Raw genomic sequence first — 12,044 nt, 5'->3', positions numbered from 1 at the left:
TCAGGTCTGGACTTTGACTTGGCCATTCTAACACCTGGATATGTTTATTTTTGAACCATTCCATTGTAGATTTTGCTTTATGTTTTGGATCATTGTCTTGTTGGAAGACAAATCTCCGTCCCAGTCTCAGGTCTTTTGCAGACTCCATCAGGTTTTCTTCCAGAATGGTCCTGTATTTGGCTCCATCCATCTTCCCATCAATTTTAACCATCTTCCCTGTCCCTGCTGAAGAAAAGCAGGCCCAAACCATGATGCTGTGACCACCATGTTTGACAGTGGGGATGGTGTGTTCAGGGTGATGGGCTGTGTTGCTTTTACGCCAAACATAACGTTTTGCATTGTTGCCAAAAAGTTCAATTTTGGTTTCATCTGACCAGAGCACCTTCTTCCACATGTTTGGTGTGTCTCCCAGGTGGCTTGTGGCAAACTTTAAACAACACTTTTTATGGATATCTTTAAGAAATGGCTTTCTTCTTGCCACTCTTCCATAAAGGCCAGATTTGTGCAATATACGACTGATTGTTGTCCTATGGACAGAGTCTCCCACCTCAGCTGTAGATCTCTGCAGTTCATCCAGAGTGATCATGGGCCTCTTGGCTGCATCTCTGATCAGTCTTCTCCTTGTATGAGCTGAAAGTTTAGAGGGACGGCCAGGTCTTGGTAGATTTGCAGTGGTCTGATACTCCTTCCATTTCAATATTATCGCTTGCACAGTGCTCCTTGGGATGTTTAAAGCTTGGGAAATCTTTTTGTATCCAAATCCGGCTTTAAACTTCTTCACAACAGTATCTCGGACCTGCCTGGTGTGTTCCTTGTTCTTCATGATGCTCTATGCGCTTTTAACGGACCTCTGAGACTATCACAGTGCAGGTGCATTTATACAGAGACTTGATTACACACAGGTGGATTGTATTTAGTCATTTAGGTCAACATTGGATCATTCAGAGATCCTCACTGAACTTCTGGAGAGAGTTTGCTGCACTGAAAGTAAAGGGGCTGAATAATTTTGCACGCCCAATTTTTCAGTTATTGATTTGTTAAAAAAGTTTGAAATATCCAATAAATGTCGTTCCACTTCATGATTGTGTCCCACTTGTTGTTGATTCTTCACAAAAAAATACAGTTTTATATCTTTATGTTTGAAGCCTGAAATGTGGCAAAAGGTCGCAAAGTTCCAGGGGGCCGAATACTTTCGCAAGGCACTGTAGGCCAGTTGAGAATAAGTTCTCATTTACATCTGCGACCTGGCCAAGATAAAGCAAAGCAGTTCAACACAAACAACAACACTAAGTTACACATGGAATAAGCAAACATACAGTCAATAACACAATAGAGGGGAAAAAATGTATACTTACTGTGTGTGCAAATGAGGTAAGATAAGGGAGGTAGGGCAATAAATAGGCCAAAGTGGCAAAATAATGACAATTTAAACAATGGAGTGATAGATGTGCAGAAAATGAATGTGCAAGTAGAGATACTGGGGTGCAAAGGAGCAAAAAAATAAATAACAGTATGGGGATGAGGTAGTTGGATGGGCTATTTACAGATGGGCTATATACAGGTGCAGTGATCTGTGAGCTGCTCTGACAGCTGGTGCTTAAAGTTAGTGAGGGAGATATGAGTCTCCAGCTTCAGTGATTTTTGCAATTCGTTCCAGTCATTGGCAGCAGAGAACTTGAAGGAAAGGCGGCCAAAGAAGGAATTGGCGTCGGGGGTGACCAGTGAAATATACCTGCTGGAGTGCGTGCTTATGGGTGGGTGCTGCTATGGTGACCAGTGAGCTGAGATAAAGTGGGGTTTTACCTAGCAAAGACTTATAGATGACCTGGAGCCAGTGGGTTTGGCGACGAATATGAAGCGAGGGCCAGCCGACGAGAGCATACAGGTAGCAGTGGTGGGTAGTGTCATGACTTTGGCCTGGGGGTAGGTTTATGACAGTCATAAACACCTCTTTCCCCCTTTTTCCTCTCTCTACCCTACTGATGTTACATTTGCAAACCCCTTGGTTAACATAGAGATTCTGGGAACGTCAGAAGGTGGGGGGAAATGACCTATATTCTGGTAATCCGACCAATTGAACATATGCGGTGGTACTTAATGAATATGATGTCAGTTCGGTTGTCATCAGTTCGGTTGTCATTTTTGTTCAATTTAATTGTTTGAATATGAAATTATTCATGATGGGATGAAATGTGATTTTAGCTTCTAAAATGTAAGATTTTTAGTTTTCACTGCTCAATCAGTGGCCCGCCCCTGTGAAGGGACATGGGCTATAAAACTTTTCAAACACGCCCTCCTCTCCCTTCCTATATAAAGCCTTGACGACAATATAACCTCCTGTTCCGAGGATGTGAGGACGACGGTCCGATGTCAGAATGGTTCAGATAATAACTACAGAACGAAGCCAACATCAGCGTGAGCTTTGGTTGCGAATGGTATGAACTTTGAACTCTTATTCACTACAGAAGTGATTCCTCCTAGCCGTTGAGTTAGCAACAGCAGCTGCAAACGCAGGTTAGGAAGGAACAGACAGAGTATCCTGTCTACCACACAACGACGTTACTACAACGTATTCAATTTACCAGCAGAGACATTCTTCAAAGGACAAAGGACTCTGTTGGGCAACACGGCCTTCCATCTACCACCAACCTACTGAAGCGCAGCTCAGAGTAAATATTTATTGCATTTTCCTTTTCCAAATGGGCGGTAATTTAGAATGCATAAGATACTGTATTTACGATAGCACAGCTTCTCCCTGTGTCCCTCAGTCTTCCCGCTCTTTCACTCAAACCCAGCCTTTTGTGTAACCAGCTGTCATATCTGTTCCGCCCGCTAGGGACGTTTTCCTTTATGACGTAATTTGTAATCAAGTTATGATTAATTATGTGTGTGTAATTCTGTGTGATTAGTTAGGTATTTAGCAAATAAATAATGAAACCCAATTTTGTATTGCTGATTCAACTTGTTAGCCAGGGTTTGTGCAGATAACCAAGAATTTACAACTTTCAGATGAGACTGAATTAAGGTGAGGATTAATATTGACTGCTATTGATGTAAAATATTACTAGATCTTTAAGAGTTTATTCGGAAGATAACAGCTCTATAAATATTATTTTGTGGTGCCCGACTCTCTAGTTAATTACATTTACATGATTAGCTCAATCAGGTAATATTAATTATGGAGAAATTATTTTATAGAATAGCATGTCATATCCCTTAATCCGGCATAGTCAAAGACAAGACAGTAGTATATGGGGCTTTGGTGACAAAATGGATGGCATTGTGATAGACTGCATCTGTCTATAGACATGTCTGTGGAACTTGTTCAGTTTATGTCTCAGTTGTTGAATCTTGTTATGTTCATACAAATATTTCCACATGTTAAGTTTGCTGAAAATACACGCAGTTGACAGTGAGAGAACATTTATTTTTTTGCTGAGTATATAATAAGGTGACTTGAGTGTGATATATGTTGTCTGTTTAAAACTATGACTGCTGGCCTGGCCTGAGTTTCTTGGCTGTGATGTGAGTGTGACAAGCCAAATATGCAGGATCAATAGTGTCATTGATCAGCGTGGGTCTGAAACCAGGCCACAAAATGGTGCTCTCTCCATGTCACATGACCCTCTCTTCCAGCTCCCTCCCTTTTAATCCCTCGCTCATTCCTGTTTCCCCTCCCTCTCTCTCGATCGCTCCCTCTATGGCCGTCAGTCCGTTTCTCTCTTCTCATTTGTTTTTTTACAATGTCAATCTGATTTCAAAACCAATTTCAGTGACACATTTATAGAAGCCTATATCTCTGAATGTTTCTGGCAGCCTACATGAAGCCATGGCATTTGAAATATGACAACAATAGTGTGTGAACTTCTAGCTCTCGTCCCATCGGATCAATAGACTATTAACTGAAGCATGTTTACCGGTCTCATCGTTCACCACTTTGGCCTGGGCTCTGCTTACAGTGTCAGCTGTACCTGTTCAACGACCGAATACAGAGAACAACAAATAATAACCATCAAGCCTACCCTAGAGGAATGGACTTCGTTTAAAACACTGGACATCTCGTCATACGGCTAGTCGGGTCTAATTTCTCTGGGCTCGGCTGATGAGTCTGAGTGGAACCTGTGTGTCTCCAAATGTACCCAACCTGGCGGCTAGCTCTGGGACTTAACATCTGTCCTCAGGTCTTAGGAAAGATTGGCATATGCCAACACAGTGGTCTAGACACACACTCACAAACACAAATACAGACACACACTCAAACATACAATCATGTGCATTGGCACTGAGCCTTATTCCCTCTAATTACATGTTTTTCCCTCCCTCTCTCCCTCCATCTCTCCATCCCCCTCTCCCTCCCTCTCTCTATCCCTCTCTCCCTCCCTCTCTCTCTCCATCCCCCTCTCCATCCCTCTCTCCCTCCCTCTCTCTATCCCTCTCTCTATCCCTCTCTCCCTCCCTCTCTCTATCCCTCTCTCCCTCCCTCTCTCCCTCCCTCTCTCCATCCCCCTCTCCCTCCCTCTCTCTATCCCTCTCTCCCTCCCTCTCTCCCTCCCTCTCTCCCTCCCTCTCTCTATCCCTCCCTCCATCTCTCCCTCCCTCTCTCTATCCCTCTCTCCCTCCCTCTCTCCATCCCTCTCTCCATCCCACTCTCCATCCCCCTCTCCCTCCCTCCCTCTCTCCATCCCTCTCTCCCTCCCTCTCTCCATCCCCCTCTCCCTCCCTCTCTCCCTCCCTCTCTCTATCCCTCTCTCCCTCCCTCTCTCCATCCCATTCTCCATCCCCCTCTCCCTCCCTCTCTCCATCCCCCTCTCCCTCCCTCTCTCCATCCCTCTCTCCATCCCATTCTCCATCCCCTCTCCCTCCCTCTCTCCATCCCCCTCTCCCTCCCTCTCTCCATCCCTCTCTCCATCCTTCTCTCCATCCCTCGCTCCATCCATCCCTCTATACTGTGTGCCATTGTGATCAGGGTCATCTGATGGTCACAATCAGGAAGAGGGGTTAAGAACACTCAGCTGACTTTTGACTTATTTAATCAGTCTTTTAAAATAGACTGAATCGTTATGTTTCAAATGTATGGCCTTGTTCTGGACAAACCTCTTTATGCTTCCAGCCAGCCCACTCTCTTCTCTCTCTCGTCCTACTCCTCTCTGCTCGTCTTGTTATAAGTAAAGTACCTTATCAACAGATCAGATATTAACTTCTACATTACTACTAAGGTAGCAGCACCCTGGTTAGTTCCTGGTTGGTTTCCACTCCCTGTCTCTCTGTTCCACTACTAAGTGTGTTCTGTCTTCATGCCATCAGGACCACCACAGTGTGAACAGAGTGATGACAGCTCATCATGGAACCACTAAGGTCTGGAACTGATTACAACCTGACACCTTTCAGTCTAATAATACACACACTGGACATTTATACAGACACACATGGAATTAATATAGACGTGAGATCCAACAACACTAGTCATTTGAGGAGAAATAGGATGACGGTCAACGTCAGCTAACTTTTCCAAAGTTATTTGGCAAAACAAGAGAAGGAGAGACACGGGCAAACATTACGCCGCCATCTTTATGACACCTGAAGAGCGCCTGGAGGTCAATAATAACTTTGGAGAATTTTGAGAATTTTTCCCCTCCTCTCTCTCCTCTCTGTTCCTCTTTTTCACTCAATTTCCATCTCCTTTCTGTGCTTACGCTTTTGCGCTCTGTAATTCCACCTCTCTCTCTCTGTGTCCTTATCTTTCACTCTGTAATTCTCTCTCTCTCTCTCGCTCTCTCTCTCTCTCTCTCTCTCTCTCTCTCTCTCTCTCTCTCTCTCTCTCTCTCTCTCTCTCTCTCTCTCTCTCTCTCTCTCTTTGTCTCTGTCTTTCTCTGTCTTTCCCCCTCTCTCTCTCTCTCTCTCTCTCTCTCTCTCTCTCTCTTTCTCTCATTCCTCCTCTCACTGTGTCCTCTTTCACTCTGTAATTCCTCCTCTCTCTCTGTGTCCTTATCTTTCACTCTGTAATTCCTCTCTCTCTCTTTCTCTCATTCCTCCTCTCTCTCTCTGTGTCCTTCTCTTTCTCTCTCTAATTCCTCCTTTCTCTCTGTGTCCTCTTTCTCTCTAATTCCTCCTCTCTCTCCCTGTGTCCTTCTCGTTCTCTCTCTAATTCCTCCTTTCTCGTTGTGTCCTTCTCTTTCTCTCTAATTCCTCCTTTCTCGTTGTGTCCTTCTCTTTCTCACTAATTCCTCCTTTCTCGTTGTGTCCTTCTCTTTCTCTCTAATTCCTCCTTTCTCTCTGTGTCCTTCTCTTTCTCTCTCTAATTCCTCTTTTCTCTTTGTGTCCTTCTCTTTCTCTCTAATTCCTCCTTTCTCTTTGTGTCCTTCTCTTTCTCATTAATTCCTCCTTTCTCTTTGTGTCCTTCTCTTTCTCACTAATTCCTCCTTTCTCGTTGTGTCCTTCTCTTTCTCTCTGTAATTCCTCCTTTCTCTCTGTGTCCTTCTCTTTCTCTCTCTAATTCCTCCTTTCTCTTTGTGTCCTTCTCTTTCTCGCTCTAATTCCTCCTTTCTCTTTGTGTTCTTCTCTATCTCGTTGTGTCCTTCTCTTTCTCACTAATTCCTCCTTTCTCGTTGTGTCCTTCTCTTTCTCTCTGTAATTCCTCCTTTCTCTCTGTGTCCTTCTCTTTCTCTCTCTAATTCCTCCTTTCTCTTTGTGTTCTTCTCTATCTCGTTGTGTCCTTCTCTTTCTCACTAATTCCTCCTTTCTCGTTGTGTCCTTCTCTTTCTCTCTGTAATTCCTCCTTTCTCTCTGTGTCCTTCTCTTTCTCTCTCTAATTCCTCCTTTCTCTTTGTGTCCTTCTCTTTCTCGCTCTAATTCCTCCTTTCTCTTTGTGTTCTTCTCTATCTCGTTGTGTCCTTCTCTTTCTCACTAATTCCTCCTTTCTCGTTGTGTCCTTCTCTTTCTCTCTGTAATTCCTCCTTTCTCTCTGTGTCCTTCTCTTTCTCGCTCTAATTCCTCATTTCTCTTTGTGTTCTTCTCTATCTCGTTGTGTCCTTCTCTTTCTCACTAATTCCTCCTTTCTCTTTGTGTCCTTCTCTTTCTCTCTAATTCCTCCTCTCTCTCCCTGTGTCCTTCTCGTTCTCTCTCTAATTCCTCCTTTCTCGTTGTGTCCTTCTCTTTCTCTCTCTAATTCCTCCTTTCTCCCTGTGTCCTTCTCTTTCTCACTAATTCCTCCTTTCTCGTTGTGTCCTTCTCTTTCTCATTAATTCCTCCTTTCTCCCTGTGTCCTTCTCTTTCTCACTAATTCCTCCTTTCTCGTTGTGTCCTTCTCTTTCTCATTAATTCCTCCTTTCTCTGTGTGTCCTTCTCTTTCTCTCTCTAATTCCTCCTTTCTCCCTGTGTCCTTCTCTTTCTCATTAATTCCTCCTTTCTCCCTGTGTCCTTCTCTTTCTCACTAATTCCTCCTTTCTCGTTGTGTCCTTCTCTTTCTCATTAATTCCTCCTTTCTCCCTGTGTCCTTCTCTTTCTCATTAATTCCTCCTTTCTCCCTGTGTACTTCTCTTTCTCTCTCTAATTTCTCCTTTCTCTTTGTGTCCTTCTCTTTCTCATTAATTCCTCCTCTCTCTCTCTGTGTCCTTATCTTTCACTCTGTAATTCCTCTCTCTCTTTCTCTCATTCCTCCTCTCTCTCTCTGTGTCCTTCTCTTTCTCTCTCTAATTCCTCCTTTCTCTCTGTGTCCTTCTCTTTCTCTCTAATTCCTCCTCTCTCTCCCTGTGTCCTTCTCGTTCTCTCTCTAATTCCTCCTTTCTCGTTGTGTCCTTCTCTTTCTCTCTAATTCCTCCTTTCTCGTTGTGTCCTTCTCTTTCTCACTAATTCCTCCTTTCTCGTTGTGTCCTTCTCTTTCTCTCTAATTCCTCCTTTCTCTCTGTGTCCTTCTCTTTCTCTCTCTAATTCCTCTTTTCTCTTTGTGTCCTTCTCTTTCTCTCTAATTCCTCCTTTCTCTTTGTGTCCTTCTCTTTCTCATTAATTCCTCCTTTCTCTTTGTGTCCTTCTCTTTCTCACTAATTCCTCCTTTCTCGTTGTGTCCTTCTCTTTCTCTCTGTAATTCCTCCTTTCTCTCTGTGTCCTTCTCTTTCTCTCTCTAATTCCTCCTTTCTCTTTGTGTCCTTCTCTTTCTCGCTCTAATTCCTCCTTTCTCTTTGTGTTCTTCTCTATCTCGTTGTGTCCTTCTCTTTCTCACTAATTCCTCCTTTCTCTTTGTGTCCTTCTCTTTCTCTCTCTAATTCCTCCTTTCTCCCTGTGTCCTTCTCTTTCTCACTAATTCCTCCTTTCTCGTTGTGTTCTTCTCTTTCTCATTAATTCCTCCTTTCTCCCTGTGTCCTTCTCTTTCTCACTAATTCCTCCTTTCTCGTTGTGTCCTTCTCTTTCTCATTAATTCCTCCTTTCTCGTTGTGTACTTCTCTTTCTCTCTCTAATTTCTCCTTTGTCTTTGTGTCCTTCTCTTTCTCATTAATTCCTCCTTTCTCTCTGTGTCCTTCTCTTTCTCTCTCTAATTCCTCCTTTCTCTTTGTGTCCTTCTCTTTCTCACTAATTCCTCCTTTCTCGTTGTGTCCTTCTCTTTCTCTCTGTAATTCCTCCTTTCTCTCTGTGTCCTTCTCTTTCTCTCTCTAATTCCTCCTTTCTCTCTGTGTCCTTCTCTTTCTCTCTCTAATTCCTCCGTTCTCTTTGTGTCCTTCTCTTTCTCATTAATTCCTCCTTTCTCTTTGTGTCTTTCTCTTTCTCACTAATTCCTCCTTTCTCGTTGTGTCCTTCTCTTTCTCTCTGTAATTCCTCCTTTCTCTCTGTGTCCTTCTCTTTCTATCTCTAATTCCTCCTTTCTCTCTGTGTCCTTCTCTTTCTCTCTCTAATTCCTCCTTTCTCTCTGTGTCCTTCTCTTTCTCACTAATTCCTCCTTTCTCCCTGTGTCCTTCTCTTTCTCACTAATTCCTCCTTTCTCGTTGTGTACTTCTCTTTCTCTCTCTAATTCCTCCTTTCTCTTTGTGTCCTTCTCTTTCTCATTAATTCCTCCTTTCTCTCTGTGTCCTTCTCTTTCTATCTCTAATTCCTCCTTTCTCTCTGTGTCCTTCTCTTTCTCTCTCTAATTCCTCCTTTCTCTTTGTGTCCTTCTCTTTCTCTAATTCCTCCATTAATTCCTCCTTTCTCTTTGTGTCTCTCCTCTTTCTCTCTGTGTCCTTCTCTTTCTCTCTCTAATTCCTTTCTTTGTGTCCTTCTCTTTCTCTCTCTAATTTCTCCTTTCTCTTTGTGTCCTTCTCTTTCTCATTAATTCCTACTTTCTCCCTGTGTCCCTCTCTTTCTCTCTGTAATTCCTCCTTTCTCTCTGTGTACTTCTCTTTCCTTCTCTAATTTCTCTCTTTGTGTAATTCCTCCTTTCTCTCTGTGTCCTTCTCTTTCTCTCTCTAATTCCTCTCTCTGTGTCCTTCTCTTTCTCACTAATTCCTCCTTTCTCGTTGTGTCCTTCTCTTTCTCTCTCTAATTCCTCCTTTCTCTCTGTGTCCTTCTCTTTCTATCTCTAATTCCTCCTTTCTCTCTGTGTCCTTCTCTTTCTCTCTCTAATTTCTCCTTTCTCTTTGTGTCCTTCTCTTTCTCATTAATTCCTACTTTCTCCCTGTGTCTTCTCTCTCATTAATTCCTCCTCTCGTTGTGTAATTCCTCCTTTCTCTTTGTGTCCTTCTCTTTCTCTCTCTAATTCCTCCTTTCTCTTTGTGTCCTTTTCTTTCTTATTAATTCCTCCTTTATCTTTGTGTCCTTCTCTTTCTCACTAATTCCTATTTTCTCGTTGTGTCCTTCTCTTTCTCTCTGTAATTCCTCCTTTCTCTCTGTGTCCTTCTCTTTCTCTCTCTAATTCCTCCTTTCTCTCTGTGTCCTTCTCTTTCTCTCTCTAATTCCTCCTTTCTCTCTGTGTCCTTCTCTTTCTCTCTCTAAATCCTCCTTTCTCGTTGTGTTCTTCTCTTTCTCTCTCTAATTCCTCCTTTCTCGTTGTGTCCTTCTCTTTCTCTCTCGAATTCCTCCTTTCTCTTTGAGTCCTTCTCTTTCTCTCTCTAATTCCTACTTTCTTGTTGTGTCTTTCTCTTTCTCTCCAATTCCCCCTCACTCTCCCTGTGTCCTTCTCTTTCTCACTAATTCCTCCTTTCTCTTTGTGTCCTTCTCTTTCTCACTAATTCCTCCTTTCTCGTTGTGTCCTTCTCTTTCTCTCTCTAATTCCTCCTTTCTTGTTGTGTCCTTCTCTTTCTCTCTCTAATTCCTCCTTTCTCATTGTGTCCTTCTCTTTCTGTCTCTAATTCCTTCTTTCTCGTTGTGTCCTTCTCTTTCTCTCTAATTCCTACTTTCTTTTTGTGTCCTTCTCTTTCTCTCTAATTCCTCCTTTCTCTTTGTGTCCTTCTCTTTCTCTCTCTAATTCCTCCTTTCTTTTTGTGCACTTCTCTTTCTCTCTCTCATTCCTCATCTCTTGCTGTACTTCACAGAACACAATCATCTGGTAATGACCGAGAGAGATTTGGCACACAAGGTGGCGTGTCAGTCTGTGAAACTATATATTTTTCTCACACTCCTCCCCTTTCCATCTCTCTGACCTCTCACTATATCCCTAGCTTCAATGGACAGAGTGGATGGTAGAGGGGTAATCCTTGGCCCCGAGTCCAAAAACAGCGCTCCCTCTCACAGAGCTGCCAAACATTCACATGGCCCAGGGAACCACACACAGATAACAACATAACTTTTGATCATTTAAAATGCTGACGATTTCAGCATTATCATCATACAAATTCTGATTGTTTGACCTACAGTAAGAGTAGGTAATAGAGTTCTGACCTTTAATTATGTTTTAAGTAACTAAAAAATAATAAAGTAAGGTTCTTCCCAACAGCCCAGTCACAGACAGAGGTCAAATGGTCAAATTATAAAAGCCTGTGGTTCCCAATGCTTCCATTTTTTTTAGGAATGTTTCTCCATGACCCAAAATAATCAGCCATGAAAACACAGCAATACAGGCCTTTCTTTCCCTTTTCCTTCAACCTATCAGTATACAATGTAGAGATATGTCTGCAGTGGGGTGAAAATCTGTCACTTCGAAGGACAGTTCCACCAAATCCCTTTGGACAATATGTTCCCACTATTCTAGTGAGGATCCCGACCAAAACAGATGACTATTAATGACATGTCGCCAACTAAAAATACACAAAATACAAAACAGACGAGGCTGTTTATAGTTGCTTCCTCGGAAGTAAACACCTGCCCAATATGAAAATTGACAGATTTACATTGTAAAACACTGTATAAAACAATTGTCAAATAATTAAGAGGCAAGGCATTTTCAAGTGTCTACTACCTGCATGTCTCTAACAGAGAACTTTAAAACAGTGTAAACAGACATTATTCCACTGCGACATAAACTATATCATATATGTTTGTGGTTTGTCAACTATGAACAACAGCAGGTTATTTCTAATGTCCATGATGCTACCATTTATGGAAGCCTGTGCGCAAATTTCAAAACAGTTATATCGGTTAAAACAGCAAGAGTATTATGATCAAATTTGTCCAATACAAAAATATGTATTTTGACAACTTATTTAATGCAAAACAATTATCACTCACCGTTTTATTCGCCTTTTTGCAGTTGTAAAGAAATTCTACAAATTTCCATTCAGGACCACCTGATTGCTTTTCTTCATATATGAATTTGTAACACAGGATGTAGCCAGCCTAGTGTAAAGTGTCCGGGACGGGTGCGCTCCTCTCGCTCTGTATGCCCGTGCGCTGGCTCACACCGGGATATTACCCTCCTTGACTGACTGCTACCGGCCACGTCTCGTCGTGCGCTCTGACTGGCTCCTTCTCCCTCCAGCAACAACTGGCTACTTCAAATATCCCCCACCTGTGCTGTTTTGCGACAATAAAACTAATGGTGTGACAGTAAAACTATTACATTCTGCATATGATTTTATTGTCTAAAGTTTAAATGTAAAGTGGAGAATATTGGTCATACAACGTCAATGAAAAGGCATTGTGAA

At 42.5% G+C, this 12,044-nt stretch overlaps 1 long non-coding RNA gene across 3 annotated transcripts in view; it reads right to left on the bottom strand.

Moving 5' to 3' along the window:
- LOC139405740 (uncharacterized) overlaps window positions 1-12,044 on the bottom strand; it is a 57,547-nt gene that overhangs the window by 45,361 nt on the left and 142 nt on the right. For all 3 annotated transcript variants that reach the window (XR_011633904.1, XR_011633905.1, XR_011633903.1), the window contains exon 1: window positions 11,629-12,044. This exon is cut by the window's right edge. This is a non-coding gene — a long non-coding RNA (uncharacterized lncRNA). The remainder of the gene's footprint in view (window positions 1-11,628) is intronic.

Source organism: Oncorhynchus clarkii, chromosome 3 (genome assembly GCF_045791955.1).
Source record: "Oncorhynchus clarkii lewisi isolate Uvic-CL-2024 chromosome 3, UVic_Ocla_1.0, whole genome shotgun sequence".
Classification (NCBI taxonomy): Eukaryota; Metazoa; Chordata; class Actinopteri; order Salmoniformes; family Salmonidae; genus Oncorhynchus; species Oncorhynchus clarkii.
Note: the sequence above shows the minus strand (reverse complement) of the source record. Positions and strands in the feature narration are given on the sequence as shown.